This window comes from Phragmites australis, chromosome 12 (genome assembly GCF_958298935.1).
Source record: "Phragmites australis chromosome 12, lpPhrAust1.1, whole genome shotgun sequence".
Lineage (NCBI taxonomy): Eukaryota > Viridiplantae > Streptophyta > Magnoliopsida > Poales > Poaceae > Phragmites > Phragmites australis.
In genome coordinates this window covers 21634645-21648730 of record NC_084932.1, presented here as the reverse complement: position 1 = coordinate 21648730, position 14086 = coordinate 21634645, and positions in this window count along the sequence as shown.

Genomic DNA, 14086 nt, shown 5'->3' with positions numbered 1-14086 from the left:
AACGCCTCTATGGTTTGAGCCTTCGGCCTCCTCCTCACCACACTAATGGGCCACCTCTCGTCCTCCTCTTCCTGGGCATGCTTACAGTACGTAGCTTCTTGCTCCTTCGTAGCGCACAGCTGACAGGCCAGCCTCTCATACTCCTCCTGGGCACGTTCCCTGGCCGCTACTTCTTGCTCCTCCTTCGCAACATCGTTGGAAGGTCATCCCGTTGATACCAACTTCGTATCATACATAGAAATTTATATCATTCATTAATAAATAGTAATTAATGATATACATTAATATCGTGCTATTTGGCAAAATATAATACGTTGTCAAGCCCCTTGGTAGCCTTCCTCCTTGTCGCATACTCTCTACTAGAAGGAATGATGTCATCTGAAGATCTCTGACGCGTGGACGGCATGATCGGTTCATAAAACTCGCCGTTTGGGTTGATAATATATTGTAAGAAGAACCCGGTGATCTGTTCTTGAAGGGCATGTATTTTGCAGGTTGTAACGCATTTGTGCGTAGTTTCGAGCGTTGCATTTGAAGAATCGAAAGAATTAGTCCTTGAACACTTATAGAAATTGAAAAGAAGGTATCGATATGTTATTTCATACCTCAAGATCATTGAACCTAACAGCGTCTCCATCTGGGCTGAATGCGTACATGTTAGTAACAACATAAAACGTGCAGAGATTGTTGCCGGCTGCCTGTCTCATACACTTCAAGAGGGAAGGATTTGTCAATGGAATGAATTGAACCTTTTTATTCAGTAGGAAATGCAAGATATGAATATTCCCTGCGTACTAGAAAGTCGGTTTTTACATCATATTACTTCCTGAATGGAAAGTAGATGATACTCTTTTTTCGTATCTTGTGTACACCCTGTACGTGAATATGAATACCAATGAAACTTAGATGCAATCATTGAGAAGATTAAATGATTGAGTTAACCTGTTTAGCATGTCGATGAGGTGTTGGTATATCGTCTGATCTCTCTTTTGTGAGTCTAAGACAATGATCTTGCTCAAGTCTAGGTGGATGACAAGGAGGATCCAATTAAAACTGCAGAATATGTCACCATAGCAAATTAGTACTAGAATCAAGTTGCCCATAAAATGAGGATGCCTTGACATGCAAACACGTACTCATAATTGTAGGGTAAGAGTATGAATTTCTTGTATTGGTGGAGAAGGAGACACTTCAATAAGTAGTCCTTGGTGTAGTCTGGATTCTCTCTTATAAGTTTCTGATTCACAAGCCCAGGATCAATGAATCCTACTTTCTTATCTAAGCCTTGTTTGCATGCTTTGATCTCCATTCTATGAAAGAGAGAAGTTAGCTATGCAATTTCAAGGTACAAGATCATATAATGTGAATTATATGCATAAGTCAGTTACAGAGTCCACACTCTGACTATAGCCACGTCGAGGGCATCTGCCATATACAATTCATACAAGTCCTTGAAATACACCCAGAAGGAGCCATCCCCATTGAGGAAATAATCATCTGTATATCTTAGGGGGAACACCTGAAAACCCTGTCTGGAATGCTCCAAGTACCATTGATGTAATTGGCACATTTGAGTTGTAAGGTTTCTTTCTATATCTGGTTTGACCAAAGGTTTGGTCAACTCAAATGGCCATGTAACATCCATCTTTTGGATATCCACTCCCACAGTAAATCGTGCTAGTTTCTCTACTGTTATTCTTGATTCAGCTAGGAAGTCCGCAATGCTTGGAGCATCCTTAATGATTGGGCCTGACTTGCTCTTGGCCTACTTCTTACTGATGCATTCATAGTCAGTCGGTGGCGTTTTTGAAGCTTCCACCGTCTGTTTAACTTTAGCCATTTTCATGAAAAAATTCATGGCATCTTTAGGCATAACAGGCTTCAGTGGAGGTGGTGGAGGATGGAAATGAGATGTGACATTGGCATCCCCAATCTTTTTGGTTTCCTCAGTAGTAATTGAATAGATATCCTTGGGTTCCACCAACTTCTTAGATGCCACTGACTTTTTAGATGATGTCGTCTGCTTGGATGATGCGGAACCTAATCGTGTTTTCTGAGCTGATGGCTGGGTTCTTGATGGTGCTAGCTTCTTGAGCGGTGGACTTCTTTGAGGTGATGGCTGAGGAGGTGGACTTCTTCTAGCAGATGGGTGAGGAGAGGGAGATCTAAGAGGTGACGACGGCCCGAAGTGTACTGGACAGTAGAGGTTCTCGGGAGTTGTCCCTGGTGGAAACACTATATAGGACTTCTCCCATGGGATGAATGTGTGCTTGTTCTGTCTTATAGTGTTCGCCCCCTCCTCTGCGGGGTAGTCCACCTCAAAATGGTGGTACTGGTCAACTGCCTCATCTACTTCAACGACAGCGTAGACTTTCGGTATCGGACGTCCGTACAATTGCTCATGGGAGCCACGGGGATAAGCCACACTGGAAGCCACCTTGATGGTAATGTTCCTAGCACCAATGTGTAGTTCACACGGTGTCTGTGCTGTGATGAGGTCGATAGGATAAGTGATGGAGTCAACTCCTAGATCTCCCGTAGACGCACAACTACTCTAACGACCACCAGGGCTGGAGCGCGATCCATCAAGATGTATTCGGCCGTTCCTGTTCGCTCACAATGGCACCCTATTGACGCATGAGGGCTTGGGACACTGCTTGTGCTATTTTTTCTTCTGTATGTTCCCTCTCCTTTTTTAGCACTTGCTCAAGCATTTCTATCATCCTAGCTTGTTATGTTGCTCATTTTGCATCTCGCGCTACTTGGGATCTCTTTTGACTCTTGTAACTGTCGACGTCACCTGGGAATCCAAATTTCCAACCAATCACCCCAACGTCTCGTGTGCGACCACCGTGCTCCTTGTTTCCCAAGGCCAAGGTGAGCTCATCCCTATCCCTGTCTGGCTTGAAAGAGCCTTGTGAAGACTGCTCGTGGGCTGTCGTAAGCTTTTTTGTGATATCTTGCGTCACTTTCAGGTCTTTGAAGGTTGTAAAGGATAAGCTTCCATCAGACGAGTAAGAAGCATCCCTCCCAAGAAGGAAGTTTGTCGATCATTCACTCTAGCCCTCCATCTCAGGCGTAACACCTCTCTCCCGTAGTTCATCTAGTTGTTGTTGCCACTGCCTTTCTTTCCTCATGTACCCACGACTACCGACTCTGTGGGGGTACAGGTTCTTCTTTCAGTTTACTTTGTTCACCTCACTCAACCTCTGTGCTTCTTCTGACAACTTGTACTCCGCAAAGGCTTGCCAATGATCTTCTAGTTGTGGCCATTTGCGGAAATCTAGTGTTGTACCTTTCTGCACATACGTTCTGTTCAGTGTCCCCTTCCAGTTCTTAAATGAAAGGCCCATGATCATTAGCATCTTACGCTTAACTACTTCCATATCTATCTTTTCAGGGGAGTTGAACTTCTCTAATATATTGGGCCACAAGATGTCATTCTTGATCGAATCAGGAACCACGTGTGGATCACCTCGTTCACCAGTCCACAATCTATAGCTGATGGGCATGTGATCCTTAACAACAATCCCATAGACTGACTTGTATGGCCCTAGAACTCTCTCTGGTGCAGTTGGCTCCCCTGCTGGTGAGACCTCCGTGATCACAAATTGTCCCATAGGCATCTTCGAGGGACCTCGGACACGATACCTCTCCTGTAATTGCTCATTGTCGTGACCCTTCGGAGCATCAAGCATCTACACATAAACGAAAAAACTATTGGAAACCTATACAATAATATGTACAACATATACATTCATCTACTTATGAATTACCTCATCGCCTCCACAGACGTCTGTTTGGTCCAGGTTGAGGTAGTGTGGCTCGGGCTACCTTCTTCAATGTTTGACGGCAGCACTACATCTCCTTCTAACACCTAGCTTGGATTGGCAGTTGGTGATGCCATCACTTCCTGGGAGTTCTGCATATGATGGCAACGAGCGGTTGAGTATTCTACATATAAAGAGCAGAGGAAGGAGGAAGATAGAGATAAATCTGACGAGGGAGGGAGAGAGGTTGTCAAAGAGTGAGATAACCATGAAGGAATCGATAAGTTACGACCACATTTATCAAAAAAAAAAGTTGCATCTTACAAAGCAAAATAGGCATAAAGGTACTGACAATTGACACATTAATCTTACAAGTCACATCATCTTACATAGCAAAATAATGATGATTATAACCAAAACTAGGATTATGACATCTTTACATGTGAAAGCACATTTCTTATTTTCAAAGTTAGCCAATTTTAACTCGACTTGGATGACTTGACTATTGTATGCCGTAATAGCTTCATGTTTGGACTTGTATCCTTTGTAACATGCTCATTTGAATCCATTAACTTGTGCATGGTATTCCTCCCAACTGGAGAACACTCCACTTTGCCGATCACGATGAACAACATACCATGTCATAGCAGTCCTAAATTTCAGAGAATATGCAAAAATAATATACTACAAACCACACTAACACCAAAAAATGTTACTACGAAGAAAAAATAGTGTTCATGTTACATTACAGCACAGTGGCTCTAGCAAATGGCCTTATTAGGACTTCAGTATTGATTACCTGTTCAGAGATAAAGCATTCTTCTCAAGTCAGCATTTATGTGCTAGTCCTACTAGTTCAGAGAGCAGCTTCTCTCAAGACAAGCTGGACGCCCTATCTAAGATTGACCTCAAGAGTTTTCTTTTAGGTTGGTCAATCTCAGATAGGGTGTCCAACTCGTCTTGAGAGAAGCTGCTCTCTGAACTAGTAGGACTGGCACATAAATACTGACTTGAGAAGAATACTTCCTCTCTAAACAGGCTATGTTGAATCATCCTCGAGCCATATCAAAATCACCACTATATATATTTTCCTATCACCATGCCACCCTCTGTACTTCTTTTTTTTCTACATGCATGGCTCCAGTCTTGTGCAGTGCGTACATGAGTAGTATGCAATGCTTGGCAATGTGATTATTTTCTCCTATGCAATGATCAAGTAGTGAACTCCCTTGTGAGTTTGGATTACAAGTTTCATTTGTATTTGGATGCCATTTGAATTGGATGACAATTTGATACATCAATCATACTTCATTTCTTCCTATTGGTTCTCAATAACCACATATCAAACTGCCCGATAATAGCATGCATGAATCAAACATCAGTTGCAATTAACATACATGTGCTATGAAAATAATCACAATGGATGAAAATAAACTACATCAGTGAAGAACAAACTGCATCAAGCAAACTACCTGCTGGTTTTTGCACTCTAGCATAACAAACTTTACACCACTACCAAAATAAACTGTGAAAAGGGACCTCTGTTACCAATGCAACTATGATAAATTATCATCTAGTTCTACTTCATTCACAATGGTGTTTCAGCATAGCTCATAGTTCACCTAATACTAAGTTCCAAACTGACAACGGTCGGCGAGGCACCCAATACCAAGGAGCGCGGAGGATTTACCTTTGCTCTATCGGTCGGCGAGGCGGGTGGGCGCGGACGATGGCGGTACAAGCGGGATGGCGGTGTAGGGAACGGAGATGGTGGTGTAGGGGACGGAGACAGTGGCCTCAGCTCCGGGACAGGGACGGCGGGGCTCCGGGGACGGGGACGGTGGGGCTTCAGGGATGGCGAAGTCAGGGAGGATGCGGTGGGGATGACGACATCGAGAAGGATGCGGCGGGGACGGTGATGTCGGGGAGGAACCGGCGGTGTCGAGGAGGCGGCAGTGTCGCGGAGGGCACAGGTAGGGCTCGATTTTTCTAAGTGTCAGAGGGCGGGGGTCGAGCAATAAAATATAGGGGAGGGCTTTCACTGCTGGCTCAATTTAAGTACTGGCAGTGAAAGGGTACCTTCACTGCCGGCTCAATATAATGATCGGCAGTGAAAGGGTACTCTCATTGTTGGCTCAATTTGAGCACTGGCAGTGAAAGGGTACCTTCACTGCCGGCTCAATATGACGACCGACAGTGAAAATGTACTTTCACTGCTGGCCCAATAACTTCACCGATAGTGAAAGTAGTTTCACTACCCGCCTAATATGTCCACCGGCAGTGAAACCCCTTTCCTTGCTGGTGACTTGGGATGCAAAAATTTTTTCAAAGTTTCGCGCGCGCGCGTGAAGAGACTCGAACCCACGATCTACATAAGCAATACCGAACAAAATGCTGCACTACTCAAGTGATTTCATATTAATTTGTACTATCTATACTTACTAACATTATGTTGACCTAAAATCCTATTACATATTTATTTAAATTTGAACTTTCTATATACCCAAATTATGTTTTGTATGTACCTAAATTTCCTGGTTCAATTTTCTAATACAATAAATAAATAAAATAAATATGTTCATAACTATAGGTAATTCATTAAAAATTGAAAATAAATATGCTCATAACTATAGGTAATTCATTAAAAATAAAAATAGTAATACATAGCAATAGTGCTAGCTTGTGCTATTGCTAATTCATTATTAAAAATCAAAAATCAATATGCTCAATAATAAAGACATCTTCCACCATAAACTAGAAACTGAAGGTTCCACAACAAAAGTGAGGTATATTAATTGCATCTAAAACAAATTCATACATAGTAATTAATACAATTCAGCTACTTTGTCTTAACGATTCGCCCTTTATTATGATCACGGCGTACATAGGGAGGTTCGTCGCTGTCTTCCATGGGACCTGGGTCAATGTCCTCTCCGAAAGGAGGTAGCGCATCGAATTGATTGTAGTCCTCCTCGTCAACAACATTCTCCACTCCGACAATCCGTCTTTTCCTTGAAGAACCACATGGCACTCCTCCTTGTTAGTCGGATCTGGGTCTTTTACATAGAAGACTTGCATAATATCATTTGCAAGTACGAATGGTTCTTCTTTGTATCCAACGAGGTTTTGGTCCACTTTAGTCATACCGTACTTGTCGATCTTCACACCCCTTGGGAGTCTGACCCTTTGGCACTAGAAAAAAGGACCCTTTAACACTCCATAGTTGAGCTTCCAGATCTCCTCTACAAATCCATAGTAAGGCTCCCTATTTCCATTGTAGTAGTATACATCTATACAGACACCGTTATTTTGCTTGGCGCTCTTATTAGCCTAAGCTCTCGTATAAAATGTATAGCCATTTATGTCATATCCTTGGAATGTGAGGATTGTAATTGATGGTCTGTGAGCCAACACAGTCAACTGAGCATACTCTATCTACTTATATATCACCTGTCTATGTAACCAGACGCTAAAATGATCTTGGTGCTCTCGCACGATCCAAACATCAGACTTCCCTGAGTTTATGGTGCGTAGCATCTTCTGGTGTTCTTCGATATATGGGTCCACTACAAATGATTGTTGCAGAATTACGAAATGTGCTTGCATGAATGAAACAGGGTTATTAGTGCAGAATGAGTTTGCACATATCGTCCCTTTCCCCTATAGCCTCCCCTCATGGCGAGATACAGGCACACCAATCGATTTGAGAATCATGTAGTCGACGCAGAAATCAATGACCTTCTCGATTCCCCAGCCCTAGGCCATGCAGCCTTCCGGCCGATTTCGGTTCCGAACATATTTCTTCAGAACTCACATGAACCTCTTGAAAGGGTACATGTGATGCAGAAATACGGGGCTAAGAATCTGTATCTCTTTCACAATGTGAACAATGAGATGCACCATGATATCAAAAAACGACGGAGGGAACAACACCTCAAGCTGGGATAAAGTCTCAGCTTATCTATCTTGGTCGAATCGATGGCCTTCTGCGATATCGCGTTGAAGAATGAACATGACTTTATGATTGGGTTTCAGATCTTCGACGGCAGAATACCTCTAATTGCAATTGGAAGCATCTGTGTCATCATCACATGACAATCATGAGACTTCATGCCAGTTAATTTCAAATCTTTCATATTAACTAGTCTCTTTATGTTGGTAGAGTAACCCGATGAAACTTTGATTCCATGCAAGCACTTGCACGTTGCAATTTTCTCCGCCTTGCGCATACTATAGCTACCGGGACGAGGATATTTGTCGCCTTCTTCTGTATCTTCAGGATGTAGATCCTGTATGAGTTTTAAACATTTTAGATCCTTCTGTGCTTGGAGTGTATGCTTTGTTTTGCCAGGTTTATCTAGTAACGTACTAATCAAGCTATCACACATATTCTTCTCAATGTGCATGACATCGATTACGTGTCGAACCACCAAATATGGCCAATAAGATAAGTCATAAAAAATAGATTTCTTTTTGAGCATAGGAGCTCTAAGATTAGATTTCGGAACCGGTGTACTCCCACGCCCCTTTCCAAGGATAACCCTAAGTCCCTTTACCATGTCATATACCCTGTCTCCCAGTGCGATGCTTAGGAGGTGATCGAGTCTCAACTTTCCCATCAAAAGCTCTCCTGTTGCTACGATATGGGTGATTCTTGCGAAGAAATTTATAATGACTTAGGTACACCATTTTTTACTATTCTTCAGCCACAAGCTCTCTGTCTCATCCAAACAATGCACGCATGCATATTAGCCTTTGACAGTCTGGCCCGATAGGTTGCAAGGGAAGGCCAATCTTGGATTCTTACGAACAGCATTGCACGTAGGGTGAAGTTGTCTCATTTGTATGCATCCCATACCTGCACACCATCGTTCCACAGTATTACAAGATCTTCTATTAATGGTTTTAGGTATACATCGATATCATTGCCAGGTTGCCTCGGCCCTGGTATCAGCGTCGGCATCATAATGTACTTCTGCTTCATACACAACCAAGGAGGAAGGTTGTAGATACGTAGAGTCACAGGCCAAATGCTATGACTACTGCTCATGTTGCCGAATGGATTCATCCCATCCGTACTCAACCCAAATCTTATACTCCTCATATCTTCTACAAAGGGCTCCTTGTATTTCCTATTGATGTTTCTCCACTGCGTAGAATCAACGGGGTGTCTCAGCATTCCATCATCCTTGCGCTCCTCGGCGTGCCACCGCATCAGTTCGACATGCCTTTTGTTCGCGAATAAACTCTCCAAACGGGGGACTATAGAAGAATACCACATCACCTTAACGGGAGGCCTTTTATTCTTTCCTTCACCACCGATATCATCACGGTCACGCTTGTACCGTGATGCACCACAGATGAGACATGCTTCCAAGTCTGCATGCTCTCTGTGATACAACATGCAATCATTTGGACATGGATGTATTTTCTGCACTTCCAACCACAATGGGCACACAATCTGCTTGGCCTGGTATGTGTTTTTTGGCAGCACATTTCCCTTTGGAAGTAATTTTTGCAAGAACAGTAACAACTCTATGAAGCTTGTATCAGACCACTCATTGCTTGCCTTCAATTGTAGCAGTGAAAGCACGGTATGCAACTTTGTGTGCTCCCTCTCACAGCCTGGGAACAACGGTGTTTTAGAGTCCTCTACCATACGCTAGAACTTTTGAAACTCTCTTTCATTGGTGAAGTTCCCCTCCCCATCGCACAACATCTGCTCCATATCACGGTGTCGGCGTCGGCCAACATCTCCTCTAGAACATCATCAACCAACATATCTCCAGCAGGGGGCATATCAGTGTATTCATCAGCCGGCATATCGATGCACAAGTCCTCGTCTTCTCTACCAATATATTGCCCTTCCTGTACGATCTCAGCTTCACTGTGCTTGGTCCAACGAGTATAGCCAGGCATAAAGCCCCTTGGCATCAAGTGGGAATGTATCTGCTGGGTGGTGAAAACCTGCTTCTTGTTCTCGCAATCGACGTATGGACAACACATGTATTGAGACTGTGTATTTGACTTATGAGCCGCGGCTTGTACAGAAAACAATCCACACCATTCTTGTACTCTGCGCTCACAAGACTCACATCGTACATCCATCTTCTGTCTATCTACAATTATATCATTATTGTAAATCCAAATTCATAACATCTAGAAAATTTTGCGATCACCAACAAATAAATTACCTCATCATGCTTTCGCATACGCTTCCGAAGAGTATTTGTTGGTGCCATCCCTAAAAATTTTCTTTATTATTAAACCCTTTTGTAGGACTAATTAAGTAAAAAAAAAAAGGCTCATACATGAAGTTTATATATTTGAGCTTTTTGATTAAATAAAATATAAAACATATAATTGGATCTTGCTACATACCTAAATATCATGGAGAAATTTTTTAATTCATTAAAAATCAAAATAAATACGCTTATACCTAAAGTTTTCATATAGGAGCATGCTAATTAATTAAAATATAAAAATATAATTGGAGCTTGCAACATACCTAAATATCATGGCTAATTTTTCTAATTCATTATAAATCAAAAATAAATATGCTCATACCTAAAGTTTCTATATAAGAGCTTGCTAAATTAATTAAAAAATAAATATACTCAAACCTATAGCTAATGTAAATCAATAATAAAGACACTTTCCACCATAAGCTACTAATTGAAGCTTCCGTATAATAAATGAGATATAACTGCATCTGTATTGTCTAAAAACATCATGGTCATAGGTGCATCTCCATCTTTTCAAAATCTAGAGCAATTTAGCAAATAAAATTCAACTATAAATGGATTGGAGATGAATTTAAATATCTTAGAACACCTAGGGCGTGATGATTCCTCAAAGTTTTGAAGCCACTAAGAACTTGGTGACCAAAAATGGCCGCCACCGAGCAAACAGAGCTCCTCCCTATTGTGTGCTCGGGCTTAGGGAAGGAGAAGGCGACTTTTATATAGTCGAGACATCACTGCCAGCTCATATAACAAACTGGCAGTGATGCCCTGCTATCATTGCCGGTTGGTGGACTAAACCGACAGTGAAGATGGAGCAGGGCATAACTGTCGGCTGTTGGCTTGAGCTGGCAGTGATGCCTTTATCAGTGCCAGTTTGTAAACCACGATGACTGTATTTTTCCGACGTAGCTTATGAACCGGCAGTGATTCCCCATCACTGTCGGCCCATTAGGAACCGACAGTGATGTGCTGGTATATATAGGGGTTTATGTAGTAGTAACATGCACCGAAAAGCACGCCTAATTGGTTGATGCACATACGCTAGATGACAAGGTGGCCTAGATGACAAGGTCTCATGCTCATCTCATCTTTACATATAGGTCCCTGTCAACTAATTCTCTACATCTTATTTGGTTGGACCATGCTAATATAAAGGAAAAGTGTGCTCCTAGCTCCATGTCACAACACTCTTCAAAAAATTAGTTGGTTCTCCTCATGGCTGGCCTGAGGGGGTAGAGCGGGGCCGCTATCGTCCCAGGTCCCCAAAATCAAGAGACATCTCTTTATGTACCTATGTATAGTATATATCTAACAATTCGCACGACAATAGATAGAACTAGACCCAAAATAGAATTAGACTTTGCTGAAACTTTTTGTGAACACTAAAGTATTTTCTTTCTGAATGCCGGAATATCTGGCGTTCATATTTTTAGCCGATTATCAATTCGTATTTTGGGCATAACGTTTGGCTCCGAACTCCGATTTTGATGAACTTGAACCCTATGGAATTTGTGAATGCCGGAATATCTGGCGTTCATATTTTTAGCCGATTATCAATTCGTATTTTGGGCATAACGTTTGGCTCCGAACTCCGATTTTGATGAACTTGGACCCTATGGAAAGCTTGTGAAGAGCTCTGCAAGATTGTACAAAAATCTATCACATTTTATCACATCAAAATTCATGGAAGAAGTCCAATTTATTTCTCTATTTGTTCCGGCTTCAGTGACTTTCTTTTGTTGCATCCATAAGATCTATTAAAGCATATACTTGACAAAATGTTAGTCTCATTGACTATATTGTCATTAATCACCAAAATCACATACATGTACTAATAGGATCATGTTCGCTATAATCTCCCCCTTTTTGGTGATTGATGACAACATAATCAAAGAAAGTGGCAAATAAATGATACCAAATGTAAATGGCATAAATATAGCAATAATTTTTGTAAAAAAGCAAAATGCATTACCACTTTGCCTCGATGTATGGTAAGAACAAATAAAGATACCAATTGCAAGGAAACTTGTCCTTGTTCTTACTTTCACTTTGTACCCCATTTTCTCATGGATCCTCCTTTCTCCATCGTCACTATCTCCCTTGATCGACCTATGCAAGAGTTTTTTCTTCTCTACTTTGTTAACTTTGGCATACTTAGTCATCTTGCTCCCTTGCTTATTTTTTTCCTAGAAATGCCATCTTGCTTATCATGCTTCTTGCACTTTCTTTGGTCATCAAAATTCTCCTCTTTTGTCAATAATCTACAAAAAGGCTATAAACATATATTGAACTCAAGGGAAATTATTAGGGCACATGGGAGATATTTTCATGAACCATGATCCAATAAGATAGTACCACTTGTAGGGATCCAATTGAAATGGTTATGTGGATACCAATCGAAATGAAAGCACATGGATCACAATACATGAAAATTACATAATATGGTCTAAATTCCCTCTATATGCGTGCATGCATATAATGAAAGTGAAAAATATGCACCGTTAGACAATATGTAGAAATAAAAAGTTTAGGCTATATTATGCATGGTGGTAGCTTAAATGAACAAATGATTTGGCAATAATAGTAATTGAAGCCTTTAAGCATTGCATACCACCAGGGACTTGAGGATTACTCCATAAGAGTACAAAAGATACAACTTGCAGCACATATTAGTCTCAAAATCACAACATATAGGCTATGCCCCTAAGTGTGTGAATACAAGTATTGAATACTTGTGAGAGAAATGCATTTGTTATTGATAACAATGGGGGCTACCATATAGGTTGATTCATGACACATAAAAGATATCAATTATAAAACTAGTACCACATAAAGAGCCTACAACTAATAAACCATTTAGGTTGCTCATGGGTTAGAAAGAAGCACAAGCATACTATCATAAGATGAACCTACACTAGGCATTGCAATAGATTAAGATAAGCATATGAAATCTTAGACAAGATAAAGGTATACATCAATTGAAAAGATTTTGCATTTAGTACCATTACCGCGTTTACCTTTGGATGGGGATTTGGGTATATGATAATCAAGGTCTTCATCAATGTGTCTAATCTCGTACACTTGGCTCCTTTGCTTGAAACTTCTCTTCATCTTGTGAGCCAAGTCTCCAAATCCTCAATGATGACTTGGTCCTTCAAGTTTTCTTTGGAACCCTAACCGATTGTGGCTCATTAATGTTGGTGATGACTTCGTTGGGCACCCAAATAGGTTGGTTCGACCTCCAGTCCTTTCTCCCAACTATATGTGCAACCACTTTGTCATTGTCCTTCTTCTTGAGCTTTTATTGGTTGCTATTGATCTTGATCTTGTAGTTGGGTTTGGTGTAGAGGTTGAAGGTCTTGTTGGAGAGATTCATCTTCTTCTTATTCTCCGTGGTCTCCTTCTTAACTTGCTTGCATTGGAAAGACTTGTTGCCTTCTTGATGGCACTTGAGGCATATCACGATGGACCCCTTTGTAAGCTTGTTCACCATATTTTTATGGTTATCTTGAGGAGGTTGCACATGTTCTTTGCCTTTTAATTTTTCCAAGTCTTTCTTGAGATTTTCCACTTCTTGATTGAGTTCATCATTCTCTTGTGCAATGAGATATTATATGATTCTATAAAAAACATTCTCAATACATATCTCATTGCAAAGAATGAGCTAGATAAATCAATTAAATCATCACAAGAGGTGGAAGCATCTATCTTAGGATTGAAATTAAGAGAGAGGTAGATTACTTCAAAGGGACCTTAAATTGAGATTCAATACCCTCAAATTTTGCCTTAAGCTCTTCATGATCCTTGTGAAGCAATTCGGATTTGCTCAATAATTGTTTATAATTAAAAACAAAGGTAGCATGAATCTCATTAAGGACATTGAATTTCTTAAGTTCTTTAGCTGGTTTCTTTAAGACCCTTTGTTGCTCATTGATCAAATCATGGAGTTATTCTTAGGAGGGTGAATTCTTATTGAATTCATCATTACTTACATCACTTTCCATATCTTTAGTCATAATGCACTTGTGTGATGTCTTGCATGATGACAACTTTGTAGAAGATCTTCTCTTA